Genomic DNA, 20855 nt, shown 5'->3' with positions numbered 1-20855 from the left:
AGGTATGCTGGGATTTTGTGAGTGCAAAAGAAAATGTCAAATGGAGGAAGGAAAAGAATGGATATAGTGAAGCTGGCAGGAAAAAAAAAAAACAACTTGAAAGAATGCAATAACCACTCCTGTCGTAATACAATCTATGTATGGCTTTGGCTGGGGATCTTTCCTGGTGCTGCCCTAATTTACACGTGACACCCTTCCCAAGCATTAACACTAATACCTTGCCCCTTAGAAAGCAGTCTACTTAGGAAAAAGATTTCTTCTAGTACTATTATTTTTTTTTTTCCTTTTTGCATCATGAGTGCACCACTTCAAAGACTGTGGAGATGTGAACTGCTAAGCAGTTTGCCTTCATCATCACTCCAGCTTACTAACTCTCACAGATATTTCAAACTCTGTAAGTGCTAACTGCCCTCTGTAGTTAGCAACAGTAATTTTACTCAAAATTGTTTCCCATTAGAAAGAAAATAAAGGTAAAATAATTATTGGAACTATATGTAGAGAGATTTGAAATATAATTGTGTCTTTTCTGTACTGAAAAAGAAGTAATCTAAAGCTAAGTTCAACTTATCTGCAAAGAGATTTACAAAAAAAAACCCGATACAAACCTAATTAATTGAAGACTTGATGTTTTGTCTTAGTTTTTATTAAGAAACCAATTCTCAAGTGGTAATTTTATCAAGATAATACTATCATGCAGGAAAGTACAAGGAGCTAATAAGAGACACGTATCCTGTATGATTTTGTTTTCATATTATTTTCAATCAGCACATGGAGTAACTAACTACATTATTATTAGTAATTAAGTTCAATAGTTTATTTGTGGAATATGATACTTTCCACAATGACAGGAGCTCTCCAAACCCCAAATCACTCTTATTGTTTCTTGTTAGGGCGCAAAATATTTTCTGTGACTACCACTATTTTTTCCAGCCATATGCTATGTATTTTTCTCATGTCCAACATGCAACAATACAGAGCACAATTGTAACCACTCTGTGAATTTAGTAAGAGTGAAATGAAGATTACTTCTGAAAACAGTAAAAACTAAGAAGAATAACAAAAGCCCTTCACCCTTGCCCCAAACAAAAATATTTAATGAAAATGCAAAGGGTTGGTGTAGGGGACAAGAGGAATTTGTTATAGTAAACCAGGAAAGCTTATCTCTTCCATCCAAGTATGTGAACTCCAAAGGACATTTTATCTTCTTGCCACGATAACCCAGGGTAGTTCACACACCCCCATGTGTATGTACTTTAGCACCAGTGCACACGACAGAGGCCAGCAGCAGATCTTGGAATCCAGGCAGAAGCAAATGCATTATATCAGCCAGTTCCCTCATGAGCAAAACAGGACACTGAGAATATATTGTATGTTAATAAGCACAGGTTTTATCATCCTTCCCTGTTGTGCTTTCGCTTGAGCTTCACTGCTGATCAGGCCCCATTTGATTATCACTGGTGTCCCTAGGCTCGCATAGTGGCAACTCTCAGCTTTCATGAAAGCCAAAGCTTTCAAATGCTCATTGTCCTGCCTTACTCCTGCTGGATCCACATCTACATTTTGTGTAACAGTGAAAAACAACCCAAACAAACAGGATGAAAAGAGTGGCATCATTTTAACTGGTACGCTGAGAGATGAAAAGCTCTTGGGGACCATGAAGTTTGACATTTACTTTAAATATATAACTAAAATTCTAGCTTTAAATAAAACCAGAAAGAAGCTACCATAATTAGCAACTATGGCGCAGTAAATTATAAGCCCTGTGCCACCAGTAGCAAAAAGTAACAGATTTTATGACAAGGGGCTACTTCTAAGCCTACTTGGTGTGCTTTTCCCAAGACAAAATAAACAAGGATTATCCAGTTGGACTCAAAGCTGCAGGCCAAAGGACCTGTTCATGTATGAATATTTGCCAGCAGAATCATACTGTAATGACACACATCTTTCACTGGCAAAAGCTCTTCAGAGGAACTTCAGCTGACAAAATAAACACCAGAAATAAGAATATTTTGTTAGTATAATTGGATTTGCCCAAAGAATTTTGCTGGCTTAGCTGCACTGGCCAAAATAGTGACACTTTTCATCCTGCCAACAGTGGGCCAGTCCAACCAGAGCATACAACACTGCTTGTTTAACTTCTGCAGGCTAAGCAGGATTCAGAACCTTTGCTTCAACTCACCACCACTCACATAATCATTATGAATAAGAGAACATCTGGAACAGATACAGTGACTTTGCCAGTTAACAACTGCAAACCCTTAACAGCTGTAGACAGTGAGCATAATAATCTTGGTATAACACAGTTGCAAAGTCAAGGTAAATGGGTACATGGTGAGAAAATAAAAATCCTAATATTGATGTCCACACCCTGCATCCTCCAGGCACTACATATAAATCCTAGAATGTAAATACTGCTTCATGTTTAAAAAAAAAAAAAAAAATTCAAATTTTACCTTAAAACCTCACTATCAGTAATATTCAGAGCCATTTTTTTTCTAGCCAAGCTTTGAAAGAGTTGTGATCAGGATATAACTTGGAAATGTGGCTCTCTGGCCACATACTAGACAACCTCCTGATGAAGGAACAGTAAGGGAATTCTGAATTTGGTCGAATAAAAATTGGCAAAGAAATGCAGACCTTTCCAAATCTGCACTTTCAATAAATGCAGGTGACTGAAATGAAGGCCAAAATGAGCCAATTCTTTTGTAAGTGTGAGGGGAGAGCATCTGGAGTACTATGTGCAGTTCTGGGCTCCCCACCACAAGAGAAACACTGACATACTGGAGAGTCCAAATAAAGGGTCACAGAGATGATGAAGCACCTAGAGCACCTCCTGTGTAAAGATTGAGACAGCCTTGGACAGACTGATCAGCCTAGAAAAGAGAAGGCTCAGGGCTATCTCATCAGGGAGACAACAGCAGGCTCCATTTGAACATGAATAACACCTCTTTACTCTGGAGAGTGATTGAGCACTGGCACGAGTTTCACCAAGGCTGTGGAGCCTCTCTCCTCAGATTATCCCAAAAGCCATGGTCCTTGGCACTTAGGTCTACCTAGCCCTGTTTCGGTAGGAGAGCTGGACCAGATGACCTCCAGAAGTCCCTTCCAACTTCAGCCACTGTGATTCTGCAGTTGATTTTCATGTAAACACAAGGCCTTTTGAAGCCTTTCTCCTGTGAAAGACGCAAAATGCAACTCAATAGGACTTCGGGTTCTTCAAGATGTACCCTTGAGACATAAAGTATCCCTGAGAGTATCTACAGTTCCCCACTGAACACCAGATACATCTGAGTATTCCAGAAAGATCATTTCTGCCTGCACTATACAGAACTTTTTTGTTGGCTTTTCTTCCTCTTAATTCTTATACTGTCAAGAATTAAGAAAACAAATTTTGGGATAAAAATTCCACTAACAGAGAACAAAACACAGTAATATGACACTACGTTTCCTATAGCCACAGCAAAATCTTAAAAAAAAAATAATAAAAATTCCTGGTGACATCTCTGTTGATTTATGAAGAAAGTATTTCAGTTCAGACAAAACAGTGCTTAGCAAGGCACATCATTCTGAAAAGAAGCCTACAATGTTTTCTCTAACTTGCTTTTGAAATATGATCATGTGGTAAGAAGAAAACTAGCCACTACATCTTAAAATGGAAACCAATGTTCAATAGCCATGTCAGGTTGCGGGTACAAAATTTTCTGTAGCAGCTTTATATATATCTATCAGGTTTCTTAGTAATTTATGTGAATTAAAGAGTCCTTCTGAGAGTGGAACAGCAGAACTTTCCACAATATTTAGTAAAAGTAACATAATTTGTAAAACAAGAGCAACATTACCAGACATGGTAAAAAGAAGATGCAAGTTCATCTCATTTTTTCTGTCTTTCAACACTATGACGGTATATCTCAATTATATGGCATGTATCAATTACAGCTGTAACTATAGCTAACAACTGTACCAAGAAAATGCCTCAGTAATCTTTCTGGCCATCCACAATTCACTGCTGGCCAACAGGATTAATTCATTATTTACTGACAGTGCCAGTGACAAAAGCCAGTTTGTCCTTCAGCAATCAGAACTGACAATGAATCCTCCATGCAAAATTTATCTGTAAATACCTGAGGGATTGTCTTAGGTTATGTAACAACAACAAAAAAAGTGTATTCTCTTTCATCTGCTGAAAGCAGTTAGGGAAATGTTTTTTCCTTATCTCTTTTGACTCCAGGGGGCAGGGAGAAGGATGCCTTCTGTAATAGCCAGCCATTAAATCCAGGTGGGGCAGTGTTTCTTATCTCTTTCACCACCCCTCCATCCTCCAGGGGGACATATTCTGATAATGGGCCATTAGGGCCCACCAATGACATGACACATTCCATCATCCCATTGTGAGATGCTCCACACAGTGGGTGGTGGGGAACCAAGCACTCCTGCCTGGATAAAAACTGAGACTACTCAAGACCACCAGGTATCTGGTTTTTCCACTGGATGCCTGGAGGAAGACTGGACCCATCATGTCATCACTGGACTTTCTACAGGATCATCTCTACTCCACAGAACCACATCTGTTACTCCAGGAGGATTTATTTGGACTGCTTCCAACACCCTGACCAACAGGGTGCCAGGTCATATCCCTGACAGAGTCAGGGTTTTTTCCAAAATTTTTTGTTTGCTTACTTGCTTGATTTTTTGTACTACTACTTTTGTACTTTACTACTTTATTTTTTTTAATATTCCTAGTAAAGAACTGTTACTCCTATTCCCATATCTTTGCCTGAAAGCCCCTAATTGCAAAATTATTACAATTTGGAGGGAAGCGGGTTTACATTCTCCATTCCAAGGGAGGCTCCAGCTTTCCTTGGCAGAAAACTGTCTTTCAAAACCAAGACAGAATTTGGCACCCAACGTGCGGCACAAGGGCGTTGAGAGAAAAAGGAGTAATAGTTTTCAAGTGCCTACATATCATGTGGTCTGGCTTACCCTGGTTTGGGTGGCATGTGGTGGTGGCCATATTTCTCCCATTTGCAGGCCCTTATCTAAACATGGGCCCTGTAACTAAGGTTACTGTGGCTATCATCCAGTTTGCTATATGGGTCAACAAGGTGAGGAATTCATGGGTTTTTAATTTCCTCTGGAAGGCAGGCACATGGATTCAGGGCTATCATACACTAACTGCGTGGTTTTGGGGTTACTTTAACAATGGCACCTACAGGGAGGAAATGACACCAGGGGAAATTTTCTCCCAACCCTTCACCCAGGTCTTTGGGCCTACCCCACCACTTTTTGAAGGGTTCAAATCTCTGAATGTTAACATCATACAGTGGCTGGTGTTGCTGGTATGCCTGTTCTGTTTAGCATTTAGAGATAAGGGGAGACTGACCTGGATAACCACCCTGCTACCTACCCTAGAGAATAAGGATACTGCCCCACAGCCTGAGCCCGTCCCATAGCCTGACCCTGCCCCACAGCCTGACCCTGCCCCAAAGCCTGACCCCGTCCCACAGCCTGACACTGCCCCACAGCCTGCCTCAGGAACAAACCACCCAGATTGGGTGAAGGAGACCCGTGAGACGGGCCAGATGCTGAGGGAGTACATTTCCCCTGTAGTAGCCTCATTAATCTCAGTGGGTGGGAAATCCTCCCCTCTACATGCAATAGAAAATCATATAGCAACAGTACAGAACTGTTTAAAAAAAAAACCCAGGCGACTGTATGAAATACCAAAATAAGATAATTCTTGCAAAAGTCCTAGGAGATAGCATCTGCTGTGCAGTTCTGGGCTCCTACCACAAAAGAAACACTGACATACTCTATAGACCAATAAAGACTTGTTTTACTTATGGTCAAAACACCATTAATAAGCTGAATATTTTATTTGTTGCTTATTCTACATCAGATTGACATTTTTGTGTTTTCCCAGTATTTTCTTTCTATCAGTTTCTTCTCTGAAATGTATTTTTCATTTAACTGGATGTCCAGGATATACAAAAAACAACACTGAGAGACAGCTATATCTGAACTGAAGTTTCACACAGTAAATACTGGAAACAGTCCTAAGAATTTCATTATTAGATACCAATTTCTTATTCCAAACACTGGAATATTACTTTGCTGCACATGAATTTAAAACACACAAAAACATTAGAAAAATGTCAAATTATTAGCGTTATATTTAGCACTGCAGAAGTCCACAGCACTAATAAAAGAATGTAATTGTTTTAAAAAGACTACATGTTTCTTATTTTCAAGCTCTACTGCTCACACAAAACGGACAGTAAAATCCATGCATCACAACTGTAGTACTTCTTTTTCCAATAGTAAAGCAGGTTTAAGAACCAAGGCAACACATAGCCATCTCAAAATTCTTCAAACTGAATTTTATTAGTATTTCCTACTGCTTGCAGTACTTGCTGCATGCAAACATCCTTGAAATATGAAAAGGTTTTGCAATTATTTTTTGCAGAAATGAATCAAAGCACTTTAAAAGCTCCAAACTCATAAAGATGTCAGCAAGCATTTATTTCTGTATCACGTCATTGTATTTTTTCTGAAAGCGAATCTTTAATTCTCAATTCAAAAAAACTAACCAAATGTCAATATTGGAAGAAACCTCAGCTATACGTCCCTCTCTACCAAAAAAATTCCAGTTTTTGGAGAAATATTAATTTCACCTTAAAATCCCAATTTATGGTCTCAGTTTTCAACTCAACTTTGTCAGTGGTATGTGTTATAGAAAATGGAAAAAAAAAAGTATTATTTCTGCAGATGTTCCCTGCAATTAGTATGTACTATGATAGCAAACATTTCAAGTTTTCTTAAAACTGAAGATTGAAAGAGTTATGCAACAAACAGTACTGGTATCCAAAAAGACTTAAAAATACATATTTTCCATTGATGATTTTTTATTAGTCAGTCTCCAAAATGCCTACCAAGATCTGAGGTAAACTGTTCTGCCATCTGCACCACCTTACACAATATAGAAAGTGTTGTTTCAAGTGGCCGTCTTAAAAGCTATCTCTGGGCCTTCACAGAGTCCTGATCCCCTCTTTCATACATAAGCAGAAGAAAAAATTTTAATTAACATCACAGATTTATAGATATAGAAGGATAACTCATTTTCCTATTTACAAAGCTGAAACACATTAAACTTTGCATGTGTACCATTACAATGTACTCATTAGTGTAAAGAAATTTCTTTAAGTGTCATAAAATGTGCTGAAATTAACATACTTAAAATCAGGCCAGGGCAAGAGTGAAGTGTTGAAATCAAGACAAGATATAGACACATCTGAAAAAGATCACACTTTCAATTTTGAAAATAATTCTGCTCTTTCTGCTTTGATGGGACAAGGGATCTGAAGAGAATCTGTCTCAAAATTGCTTCACAGCAAGGTCTACGCTACCCATAGTTTGAATATTCAGTGTGTATTCACTGATGATTTTGTTATTTAGGCAGGTGAAACGAGCAATACAGGAATCTCAGTGGAGACAAGGTAATTAGGACATTCATTACAAGTAAAAAACCAAAATCACACACTTTCCACTTTAAGATCTTTTCCCCTGTATTAAACTACACATATGTAGATGCACACAGGTATGAAAACACATATATGAAACACAACATATGTAAATGGATGAGCTATCACTTGAGCACTGAACACTGAAATCTTTTATTTGTGTGAATGACTGTTATATTTACAGTATTTGCTGACAAAGCATCAAAAGAACATCCCAACATTTACACCAATAAAAACATGACTCAAACTACTATAACTGATGTCCCCAACAGTCACAAGGACAAGTCAGCACTTGAAATCTGCTCCTAGTGAGAAGACTACTGGCACGGTAACTTCACCTCTATTGTGGTAACACATATTCATGCTTGGGTGCCTTTACGGTTGGTGCTTGTCATCACAATACTGAATGGCATTACCAAAAGATGGTAGTATCTCGTCAGCACACCATACTATTAAAAATTTCTGTGTGTCAGTTCATACCACAATTTTCTCTCTGCTTCAGTCTCTCTGTATTGCTAGAAATTTGAACCCCAACAAATACCCTTCATCCAGTTTAGAAACTACACAATCAATCCACAAAAACCTACCTACGTACTTACCTAGTCAGTACAACCAAACTGTCATGTTAACATCAGAATGCTCTTCAATATACTCACACTGGTGTTAGTGAAAAAAAAAAGCCAAAACCAACAGAAGCAAGTCTTAAAGGATACAGCTTAAAAGAGTTGCATTTAAACACAGGCTTGAAAATTCGAAGGTTGAGAGACTCAATTCTAAGAATAAGGCACTCAAAGTTCTACCTTATTCAATTTACTTTTTCTCCGGGGAGATGACACTGAATGAGGGAGAAAACACATCCCAAATGGCACACAGTACAACTTAACCGTCACAGCAGCTTCCAACACCAAACAGGCCTTCTCTCGCCCTGTGCACCAGTTCTGTCCTTCTGTTTATGATGCTTCATTTATTCTTTTCTTATTCTACACAATTTTCCACATAAAAGCAAATTTTCACAGGTGAAGTAAATCCTAAGGCTTTACTCTGCCCTTCACACAGTTTACGACAAGTAAATTTCTTCATCACCTATGGCTGGACACAGTGGGTCACCAAGCACAATGTTATGATTGGCATTTTGTTAAACTATTTTTTTAAACATGAAATTATTTACACTACAGAATGCTACATGTTGATACATGGAATAACTATCCTTAACAACAGCACAATCTAGGACTCCGGGTCGTGGCTGCTCATGACTTAGAGAGATGCCCTCTTTTCTTGGTAAAGAACTGGCTGAATGGCCCAGCCTAGAGAATTCTGGTGAATGGAGTTATACCCAGTTGGTGTCCAGGGGCAAGTGGTATTCCACAGGACTCAGTACTGGGGACAGCCCTGCATAACATCTTTATCAAGAGACTGGAAAAGGCGATCAAGTGATTCCTCAGTAAGTCTGACACCAAGATGGGCAGAAGTTGACCTGCTGGGGGGTAAAAAGGCTCTGCAGATGTACCTGGACAGATATACCAATGTGCTGAGGTTAAAGTTCACAAGGCCAAATAGCGGGTCCTATCACTGGGTCACAACAACCCCATGCAGTGCTAAGGCTGAAGCAGGTCTGTAAAGTGCCCAGCAAAAAGGACCTGGGGCTACTGGCTGACAGCCAGTGCGCATGAGCCTGGAGTGTGCCCAGGTGGCCAAAAAGGCCAATGGCACCTGGCCTGTGTCATCAGTAATGCGGCCAGCAGGACCAGGGCAGGGATTGTCCCCCCATACTTGGCACTGGTGAGGCCAGACCCTGTGGGTGTGGTGAGTCCTGTGTCCAGTTCTGGGCCCTTCACTACAAGAAGGACACTAAGGTGCTGGAACATGGTGCATCTGGAGGACAAGTCTTATGAGGAGTAGATGAAGGAACTGGGATTGTTTAGCCTGGAGGAAAGGAGACTCGGGAGACCTTGTCTCCCTCTACAGGCTGCAGCAAGGTGGGAATTGATCTGTTTTCCAAGTGATAGGACAAGAAGAAATGACCTCAGTTTGCACCAGAGATGGTTTAAATCAGGTATTAGGAAAATTTTCTTCACTGAAAGGATCATCAAGCATTGGAACAGGCTTCCAAAGGAAGCAGCTGAGCTACCATCTGGAGAGGTAATAAAGAAGATGTATAGACACAAGTTAGTCATTTAGTGCCAGACTTGACAGTACAAGGTAAATGGCTGGACTTGATGATCTTATGGGTCTTTTTAAACCTAAATGATTCTATTATTCTTTTCAAAGCTCATCCACTTAGACTATGTGCTACATGTTAGAGACTACTTGATTTAAATATACATGTCATTTAGTTTTTATTAACAGCTTCGATAGATTAGTAAGAGCTGCTTTAAAAAGTTTAGGGGAAAAAAAATGTCCTCTAGAGCTGGTATTTGAGCACACATTTTACCCTCAGCAGCTTGCAGAACTTCCTTTTTTACATGTGTTAGACCCAGTACAATCACTGTAAACATACAACCTACCGCAGTGGTGGTGGCTGGTTCCTCTGCTCCTACAAAACACACATTAGGAAGCTGTCATCAAACAAGTCATGTAATGAGTAAAGAGCTCACTCAATGTAAGTAACAAATTACTTGTGATGACAAAACCAAGAAAGATTGGTATTTTCTGCCAAGTTAACCAAAATAAGGAATATATGAGAAAACATGGCAGATTCCCAATTTCAAAAAACAGCTTCTACTTGTGTAGATCTTTTAATTTACTTTGGAAAATAAGATTAGTCTCACACGAAGTCAAACGAAGGTCAGTAAAAAACAAATCACATAATACACATTAGATGATATGCAAAGGAACAGGAGCCTCACTCCTCCAAGCACACTCAAGTAAGCACAATTTGCTGACTCCCTTCTTAAACCTTGTCTCACACCCTTTATAAGGAGGAAAAAAAAAGGCATTAAGAACTTAAACTATGTAAGAAATTTGGTGAGCTATGTTCTTTTTTAAAACATTGTCAAGCCCTGACCAATGTTGAACAAAACAACAGACACGGGTAAACACTGACCTACAGAAAGCAGAGCCAAAGAAGACAAATGCTACGCTAGATCTCTATTTAAATTCGAGAACATGTGCTCAGCCTTTTCTCTGATATAGTAAGGAGATTAAATAAAGAAAAAAAAGTTTCACGTATGATCTCTAATCTATTCTCAGTTGAGCTTCACATAAAAAATTACTAAATGCCTATTGGTCTTACCAGGTCCTTTGTGCCCAGATCTAAATGTTTTTCTCAAAGCCGTACTCATCCACTTGGAACATACTCATCTTCACAAGTTCCTTCCAGAACACTATTTGAAATGAATTTTCTAGAATTTTCTAGTCTTTCATGTCTCACATCTCTTCATTTCCCATCTTGCTTTATATTCAGTTCTAGTGGAAACTAGAACACAGAAGATAGATCAAAACTGCCCTCCCTCAGTACTTGCTAACAAAATAGTTTTACATCTCTTCGTAAGAGATTAATTTCGAATAATCAGATTTTGAAAATGCAGCTCATCAAAAATATTCACCACATCACAAATGTGGTTTAAAGAATGGTCCCAAGACAGGTCATCTAAAGAACCTGAATAAGCAAGAAAAGTCCTAATTTTTTGTCTAGAAACCCATCTCCTAAAGCTTTCAAGAAGACTGCCAGACAGAGCATCTGTTCAGCAGCACCATAAATTGTGCCATGAATGCTCTCGTACCTTCTCACACAATTTACTGTCACTGCAGTGTGACAAAAATAAGTTGGCCACTTCTGTCAGAAATTAACAAAGCTGGCAAAGACAGACCATAAGGCTAATGTAAGAGGCTCTGTAGAGAGGGTCAAGCTGACTTAATGCAATTTCTGAATTTTTCTAGGACAGATGTGTTCACTGATTTTCCAACAGGAACAAAACTGCAAGACTAATACGACAAAAGAGCGCTACTTAAACAAAAAGTAAGCAAAGCACAGCCTATGCAGTGGTGCTCACATGAAGCACTGGGCATTTTTGTAGTATCTGAGGTAGTAGTGGAAAATTTAAAAAAAGCAAAGACATTGAAAATAAATAAGAAGATAAAAAATTATGAGACAGCAAACCCGGAATGTATTTACTGAGAACCAGGAACTGCAGACATTAAAGAAAGAATGTCCTTATTCTCCTGAAAGGAGGAGACCAAAGGAATCAGTCTTTCTACTGCTACAATGCCAACAGAAGACACTATGCAAGTCAGATATATGCTGCTTACCCGCTTTTCTACCAGGTGAGGTACAGTTCCAGTGTAATCCAGACAAACTGGCTGGAAGGCGGACAGCAAAATACTTAAGGTGTAAAAGGGCTTCCTTTCTCTCTTTCCCCTTCCCACTGCTCTTAAAGAGCTGCTGTTGTTCGCTTTCACGGCTATTAAGGGCCAAACCCAGCACCAGTTTTCAGCGTTCTCACAAACAGGCATCAGTAGAGGGCACCAAAAATCAAAACAAGTTTCCTTATCCTTAAAGAGCTTAGTGAAAGAGGAACCTACTCGCTCCCCTGAGAAGCTGAAGAGTAAAAAAAATGAAAACCATCCCGTTAAATCATAGACCTCATCAAGTTCTGCCCACAGCAGAATTTAAATACTCCGTATTAGATTATTTAACTTGATACAAATTCTTATATAGAGAAGGAAACCACAGGTTCCATTTCCACATGAACTGAGTAAGTCAAGCCTGTATCTTCCACAATGAAGAAGAATCACTCCTCCACAGTCAAAACGACTTTCTGATTAAAAATAGGAAAAAAGTTCTATATCTTTCCTCTACCCTTATTTCTATCTTTCAAATCCTTCTGAGGCAAGGGGAAGTGGGGCTAGTAAAGCTACACAGAAAGACAATGTGAAAACTTTTTAACTCAAAGACCTGCTCTGTACAAATTCTCATTAGATCAGCGATTCAGCCCATACAGTCTCTACAAACAAACATGTGTGACAGCTTTGACTTACAAGACTACTATTTCATAGTACAAGACTACATAGTTCAGTAGCAGGCAGGTCTGAAGAAGTAACTTCCCTCCATAACCCCATAATTTTTATATTTTAGCAAGACCTTGCATAAAAACCATTACAATCCTTAAAGACTTTCTTAGCAAAGCGTTGAAAAAGTAACTTGAGTTCATCAACTAAATGATAAAAGTTACCTTACTGTCAATAACCCGTATTAAAAAAATGTGTTTAGATAAGCTGACATATAAACTTGACAAATCACAACAGTAACTGATTCAACTAATATCAGCTTCTGAGCCAAATCCTTGTATTTCAGAAAAAGAAAAGACAATTATATACTGTGACTTCTGCACTGTGATATATGTCCTAAAGTTAATTTGTGTTAAGCAATATATGTAATTGATTCACTGTAAAATGGAATAATACACCATGTAAAATTGATCTACTTTAAGTTTGGTTTAAGATCAGTAAACCTAAAGGTGTGCATAGGGTTAACTGAGACTAAAACTGCACGGAGGGACACGAGGAATTCCTGCCGGGAGCCGCTTTGGAACAATCCTACAGAAAGGCACAAAAGGACGGAAAAGGGAGATGGGTGCCCTGATGACCAAAGATTAAATCAGATCGATATCTTATCTGTTCATCTGCCGATGTTAACATTTCCAAACCTTCTCCGGACGCCGCAATCATGACATTGTTCTGCTTTGAGAATCCATTCAACGGACCCGGACATGAACATGAATATCTAATAAAGCTACCACAAAGCAAGAGTCTTACGGTCTCGGTCCGCTCTCAGCGGAAGACTGTATAAAAACCAGAGGTACTGGACCCAATTTGTGAACAGAGGGGGTAACAGGCTGACAGAGTCAGTTACCATGTTCACCCAGTGCCGAAATCCCGGGATTCGGTGCTGTCCCTTTTAATTGTGGCTACCGGAGACTGTGTTTAAGTCTCAAAATAAAATTCTAAATTTTGATTTACTGAATTTGGCTTGGCGATTTATTACATGCACCACTGCAGGTAAAAAAGCAAGGACTGATCAATGTGCAACTTCAATTCAATATTTATTATACTTTTATTAATTAAACCTCCAGAGTAAACCCACAGAGAAGAATCAAATGAAACTTAGCTTACTCTGTAAGTCTATGAGTTAACAAAGTAAGACTCACAAAGGAGATAATGAAATCTTTACTTTTTAAGACTCTTTTATTTACATATAACTTTTCACAATTAACACTTTTCACACGTAGTACAACTCCCAGTGACAACTCCCTGAAAACTTTCTTCCCCTATTATTCTATGAATGCACGTTTCATTTGTTGCCACAGTTGTGCTAATCAAGGAAAATCAAAAACATCAACTATCAGTAGCCATGAAACCTGCCACAGAACCCATTTGCTCTTCCGTATCGTACTTAGTCATCTAATGGCAGTACCCTCCTTTCTCTCACTGCACCTACATTAGCATCCAAATGGAGTTCTTCCCTCTCAGAACAGTGAGTCTCTAATATCACAGCCGCAATACTCCCTTGAATGTAAGAAAAGTAATGTAATACAATGCTGCAAAGCAGTAGAAGAGTCTGTTGGGCCAGCAGATAGCGAGATCACTGAGATGTGAATAAGTAACATAATTTGGCAAATGAAATCAAAACATTTGCTTCAGTGAATGACATTCAGGAACAAGCACATCATCAGCAACACAAAATCAAACTGTAATGTAATTGTATTCAGTACTTGAATAAGGCAGACTTCTGGTAATCCTATTCATCTTAATATTCCAGTTGCCCCATGCCCCCACTTCTGCATGTGAAGAACTTATCAGAAAATGCACATCTGCATCAAATACTGCTTTCAAAGATCTCTTTCAAAATGCAAATGGTATACATATAAAAACATTGTTGTGACTTTCAGCTCAATGAACTTCTCTTTAAGTAAAAACCAAGCAACTTGCTCTAAGCAGTTACAATTTGAAATGGATTTCCTCAGTTAACATCTCAATGCAGTCAGTTGAAAAACACACTTCTTAAGGAAACAAGATGCAACTTTATAGCTCAAGCATAGAAAAAAAAAGAACGCCCTTTGTGCTTTTTAGGAATAGGAATTAATTCACGCCTACTGAAAAATACCGAATTCCCTAACATGAATGCTTGCTAAATCAGTGTTTTCTTAGACAGTTGTTCTGTTGACTTATTTAAGGGGATTACAGATACCTGAAGACTTCATTTTATTATAGGGATGGGAGGATGTTCAGTGCCTCACAAACACTTGCTACCGCCTCGCACATCAACCTGCCTGTTTTGAGGACAGGACACAGCAATTCAGTCCTGGAAAGTTTGTTAATTTTTGGCTTACAGTTCTACCTTTTGCCAAAGCAGATAAAGCAACTTTTAACAAGATCAGACAATTACATCCCTTCCCCAGCTCTCGTCCACCTCGCTGGTTGCCCATGTGGAAGAAGCTCGGGCTCCCCATCAGCCCAGGCCATACGGCCTCTTTCACTCTACCTGTACGGAGGGCGGCCCAGCGCTGCCGGGAGATCGCCCTTTCCCCACCCCGGCAGACGAGACGCGGGCACCAGGCGGCGCCGCCGAGGCCCCGCCCCGCGCTGGCCGCCGCTCCCCGCGCCGGTACCTGCGGCCCAGCCGCCACCGCCGCGGCTCCCGCGGGCGCTGCCCCGCCTCAACCTCGGGGCGCCGCGGCCGCCCCGGGCCGGGCCCGATCCTTCCGCGAGCGCTTCCGGGAGGGCGGACCCCCGCCCCCCGGGCCGGTAACGTCACGCATCGCTAGCCAATGACGTCACACCATGGCCATCTCGGGGCGTCCTTTGCGTCTGGCGGCGGCGGCGCGTCCAACGCGCCTGCGCGCTGCAGTTACGGCGCACCACCCCCGGCCCGGCCCCCTTTTAGTTTCGGTTTCACAGGATCACGGAGCTGAGTTTGTCGGGAGAGACCTCCGAGATTGTGGGGACGAACTTGGGGCCGATCTCCCTCTTGTCACCCAGATCGTGGCCCCGGGGTGTCTAGTCCAGTCTTTCCTTAAATACCTTCCGCGACGGCGACTCCAGCGCCTCCCTGGGCAGCCTGTTCCAGTGTCTGACCACCCGCTGAAGGAGTCCTTCCTCCTATCCAACCCGAATCTTCCCTGGCGCAGCCTGAGGCCCTGTTCTTTGCCTTTGTCGATTGAGGAGACCGACACACACCTGGCTCTAACTTCCTTTCGAGAGTGCCACACGGATACGGGCTCAGGATGCAGCCCTGATCAGCAAAGGGAGCAAACGGAGCCTCAGATAACTGACTTTCTCGAGCTGTTCCCCTCAAATAAGATATTATCGCCTTGTTTTTCACCTTTCAAACTCCCTGCACTCTATACCTCACACCAATTAAAGTTTTTCCCAACTCTGATCCAGGAAAACAAACCTTCTGCTGCAGGTATAAAGAATTAACGTTCTAAAGGACATCTCACTAGGGATGAAAGCGGTTGAAAATTGTTAAAAGACATCCTTGCAGCTGCCCGAGGTGAAATGAAAAAGGCATAAAGCTGCTCAGTAAATAGAAAGAATGAACTGGGACTAAGTGTGTGTGTGTGTGGTGGTGGTGTGACACCATGACGGATGAATCTGACCTGTCTTAATTGGACAAGAAAATGTTCCAGTTTTGAAATTGTAGGGGGTAAAAGAAATTTCTCCTAAATAGTCCCATTTTTTAATATACTGCCCCTCACACATTCCCCACAAGAGGTGCATGTAGGCCTATATAATACATCATGTATAAGTAAATGTGATGAGTTCTTTAAATACCTGAATCAGTGAAACATTTTTGTTCAGCTGTGTATGAATTTCATAGGCTTATGCTACCAGACACTTCACCATCCAAAATGGAACACAAAGCTGATCATTTTTACTTTAGGATTAGAACTTAAAAATACTTCTATTGTGAAAATATCTTTTTAATGAATTGACAGGCGTCTGTATTATAGACTGAGTACCTGATATCCATGATCATGTCATTAAGACAGGCAAATGGGAGAAAGTTCATAGAAGCACAGAATTGTTAGGGTTGGAAGGGTCCTCTGGAGATCATCCCATCCAATTCCTGTCAAGGCAGGGTCACCTCGAGCAGGTGACACAAAGCATGTCTGGAAGATGTACTAACTATAAGTGGGAAATCTAAAGATTAGAAATAATAAAACAAATTACGTAGCTATGTATTTCAGTCATAAGTACCACCCCCCCACCCCCCCCCCCCCCAAATTCTTTGCATACTGTGAAAGCAAAATAAATGAAAATAAGCTAAAAGGGGGAAAAGCAGTATAAATATTGCCCCACAGTGATTTTGTTGTTGTTGTTGTTGTTACTACTAGGTGGTCTATTTGGTTTTTAACCTCATGGAATAGACAACTTGATGAGATCTGTGAAAAGAGATGTTGCAAGAGTAGTTAAGGGTTGCATCTTTGGACTTTCTTTTCAAGATCAGTTAACATTCTTTCATGGGAGCACACCACTAGTGAAACAGCCACCCAAGAGACAAAAAAGTATTTTTAGAGCTAAATAAACTTAGTATGATTGAAAGACTCTCAAGGATGATATACTTGCACTATCTCTAAAACTAGTATGAATCCACTGCTTGTGCAGTGAAGTAACATACCATGGAATAACAGTTCCTTCTTACAAGTACCTTTCCCTAAATGCTGTGCTGAATAAAGAAATGTATTCTGTTCTTTTATTTAATGTTAATACTTTAAAACAAAAAACAGAGAAATTACAAACATGGAAAAATGATGCCCCGAATCACACATTGAGGTTTAAAAGCTCCCACTACCAAAGCAACAACTATTTTTAAATAAATCTCAATTCTAATCACTTTGCTACACCAAGTAAAATGGGGTATGTATTTCATACCTATGCTATATTAGATTTCTCTGTAAGACAAGAAGCACTGCTTTTGGTGCTATAAAATTAAAATTCTTAGTACTACGAATAATTCTCTCAACAATGATACATCCCTCTTAATGCAATGGGTCCCACACATGAAAAATCTTAGACTTTGGTTTCCTGCTGATGTCACTGAACATGAATTCAAGATTCCCATGTGCCAAGTCAACAAAATCAAGTAATTGGAGTGGAAGCCTGGGAATTGTTTTCATTAAGATTGCAGCATTCCTTTAGCATGTGTGGTGTAGAACGTTTCTCATGCTGTTGTCCAGAAAATGACAACTGGGCTTGTGGAGAAACTACTGTAAAATATATGTAGAGTGCCAGTCCAATATTAACCTTTACTTTTCTTCTAAAATGCAAAAACCAGTTACGTGTAGTCAAAAACTAGTAAATTATTTTGCTGAAATGTGCCTATTGACTAATCAAAGATATGTCAAACTATTTTAAATGCATGCTTTTCATAAAGTTTCTAGAATGAATACAAAAAGACCCAACAATTAATAAATTTGTAGATAAATCAATTAAATCCTGCATTTAATATAATTTAAATGGTATTCATACCAAAATGAACAGGTGGTGTTTCTCAGTAATGGCAAAATAAGTCAGAACCTGACTTTCAAAGTAATTCAGAGTGGAAAGTGTGACCAAAACTGACCCAAGAATGTAGGCATATGTGAATAGAAGCACGCAGTGATAGGGGATTGCAACTGTACCCTAGTACAGTCTACTTTTAGGAAACATTACTTGCAATTTTTAAAAAATATATCTATATACACAAACCTTTTGAAAAAAAAACAAGCCCCAATCAGTGGGCGTCCATCCAGAGGGTGCTGGCCAAAAGCTCAGAGTCCCAATGGACATCAGTGACGAGCCGTGTCCCACAGGCATCTGTGTCAGAATCAGTGTTATTCAATACCTTCATTAGTGACACAGAAGAAGGGATCAAGTGCACTCTGATCAAAATTGCAGGTGACACCAAGCTGAGTGATATGGTTGACATTCCTGAAGGACAGGATGCCATCCAGAGGGACCTGGACAAGAGGACTGTTCACTGATTTTCCAAACAAGTGGTTATTTTAATCAAGAAATCAACTAGAATTTCCTATAAAATCCAAGTCAGACAGCTTCATGTGTTCTTACAGAAAAATCAAAACCCTTACCAAATAAACCTGATACTTGCGGGAAAAACACGTCTTTTAAACAGACCCAAACCCACATTCTTTCTGCTTTTTATACTAGTTCTATTTCAGTAGAATTTACAGTTGAAAATTCTTTCTCAATTGGTGCAGAATCAACCTCAACAAGAGTGTTTTCTTCCACCATCTCTAACTAAGCAAAAAATAACATTTGACCTAATTCCTCTATTAATATGGAGGCAGATGGTGTGCCAAACAACCACTCTTCCGAAATTCATACCAGGTAAGCTGCCACAACCCTTCCTACTCCCCTGCCCCCAAACCAGTGAAGCACCTAACAAATTGATTTTCCAACAAGATCTAAAACACTTTTAATTGCCTTGGTATGAAATAAATGAAGGGAAGACAATCAGTGTAACACAAGAAATGGTCTTCCATGTAATGACTCACAAAAGGAAAATGGTCAGGTTGGTGCACTAGGATGGGGCTGAAATGAAATTTCCCCCATTCATTCCTCACCCAAGAATCTTCCACTGCAGAGTACACAAGGCTCAAAAAACAAAGCAGTGAATACTGTTGAATGTACCTAACCAGATAATCAAGTGGAAACGTAAAGTAATGTTGACCATGGTCTGGGTAGCATGTTTGATCCGTATCTGTAGGATGAACCAGTAACCAAATCTAGGGTGGTACCTAAAAATAAAATTAAACTAAGAAACTAAACCACACCAAAAAACCCCCAACCCCTCAACCCCTCCAAAAAAAACCCAAAACCAAACCCCAAAAAACCCAACAAGAAAACAAATATACACAACAAATATACACACACACAAAAAAAGACCCAAATAAACCTGTAAACCCCACAAAATAAAGAAACAAAAACATCCCCACAAAACTGGAGGAAGGAGAGTGAGAGAGGAAAAAAATATAGTAAGGCAGTAGATCAGTAAAAGCAACTCCTTCTGAAGACAACTCTAGCTCTAGGATAAACTGGAGTAACTATAAAATTAACTTACTTCAGGATTTCAAAGCACAATTAGTGCACTTATTAAAGTACTGCCATGCAGGTTGCATTTCACCTCCCAAGAAGAACTATTTAGAATTTGACCAATATCTGTCCCTTTCCAGGCATGTCAAGCCAAAAAGTTAGTTTACTATGACATGTCATATTTGCATACAACGTAAGACACATCACATATTGAACTGAAGTTTATCAATTTGCAGTGTTTACAAACAGTAAAGCTTAAGGTAAAACCATCAACAGCCAGTCTCACAAGCACTTCAATGTCAAAACTACTCCTTTCTGTATGTCACAATTACAGTAGTGATTGAAGTATCATTGATTATTTAATGACAGTACTCTACTAGCCCCAAGCAAACTAATCTGCAAATGTGCCAAAAAAGGGTTAGGGAAACACATGCACATAACTAGACAGGTTGCTATTTTGAGGTTGCACCACTGAACAAAAAGTTCCAATCTGTAAAAGTTTCAATTCCCAATTCCAAAACAGGAAAATACAGCTACTGCGAAGAGAAAAAAAAGTTCTGAGCACTTAGCTAAGCTCTAATCTCTAAAGCTGGAAGAAGCAAGACATCCTACCTTTTCTAGAAATTGGCAAAAACATTGCTGTTATTTATTAACTGAGAGTGTCAGAATGGCAAATCACAAATGTTTAGAACAGCAAAAGAATATAAGCAAAATTAAAAATACAATACTAAAGAGAAATTTCTCATTAACTGTATGAAAGACTGTCTAAAGAAAAATATGTATCTTATTATGCTAGAGACAGTTCAAAAAGTAACTCTGAAAACTGACTGCTCTATCTGCAAAATAATACATCTTTGTGTAGTAAAAGCTATATATAAAAACCTGAAATAGTATGGATCTTGTGAATGAAACATTCATGTAAATCTTACCTTGTCACTGTCATCAGTATAAATGTGATCTTGATGGATTGAGTGGCATTGAAATGATGCACCAATACTACCTGGAAAACAAGGAGAGAAGGGAGAAAAAAAATAACTAAAATGATGAACCAATTTTTGTGAACACTAAAAATAAAGATAAATTTAGCAAACTTTCTTTTCTCCAAGATTTAGTTGCCAAACAGCTATGTTTGATAACAGAATAAGCATCAGAGAGTCATTTTACAAGTGTGCCAATGTCTTCACATATATTTAAGACTTTTAAACAGAATAAAATTATAACTAGATCATCAATCTAAAACAAATGCAGTAAAGTACATATGCATATATACAAATAAGGAGAAGCTATGCAATTCAAGTTCATATA

At 39.4% G+C, this 20855-nt stretch overlaps 1 protein-coding gene across 3 annotated transcripts in view; it reads right to left on the bottom strand.

Moving 5' to 3' along the window:
• Positions 1–20548, bottom strand: part of RNF38 (ring finger protein 38) — a 52420-nt gene extending 31872 nt beyond the window's left edge. Inside the window, exon 1 of one of the 3 annotated variants that reach the window (XM_040090421.2) lies at positions 20480–20548. The gene's annotated coding sequence lies outside the window, so the exon portion shown is untranslated. Of the gene's footprint in view, positions 1–14997; positions 15040–15124; positions 15193–20479 lie in introns of those variants that run through there. The other 2 variants (XM_040090422.2, XM_040090424.2) reach the window with 2 other exon arrangements.
• Positions 20549–20855: the final 307 nt, after the last annotated feature.

The sequence above is a fragment of the Hirundo rustica genome, chromosome Z, assembly GCF_015227805.2.
Source record: "Hirundo rustica isolate bHirRus1 chromosome Z, bHirRus1.pri.v3, whole genome shotgun sequence".
NCBI lineage: Eukaryota > Metazoa > Chordata > Aves > Passeriformes > Hirundinidae > Hirundo > Hirundo rustica.
The sequence above is the reverse complement of the archived record's forward strand: the minus strand, read 5'-3'. Positions and strand labels throughout refer to the sequence as shown.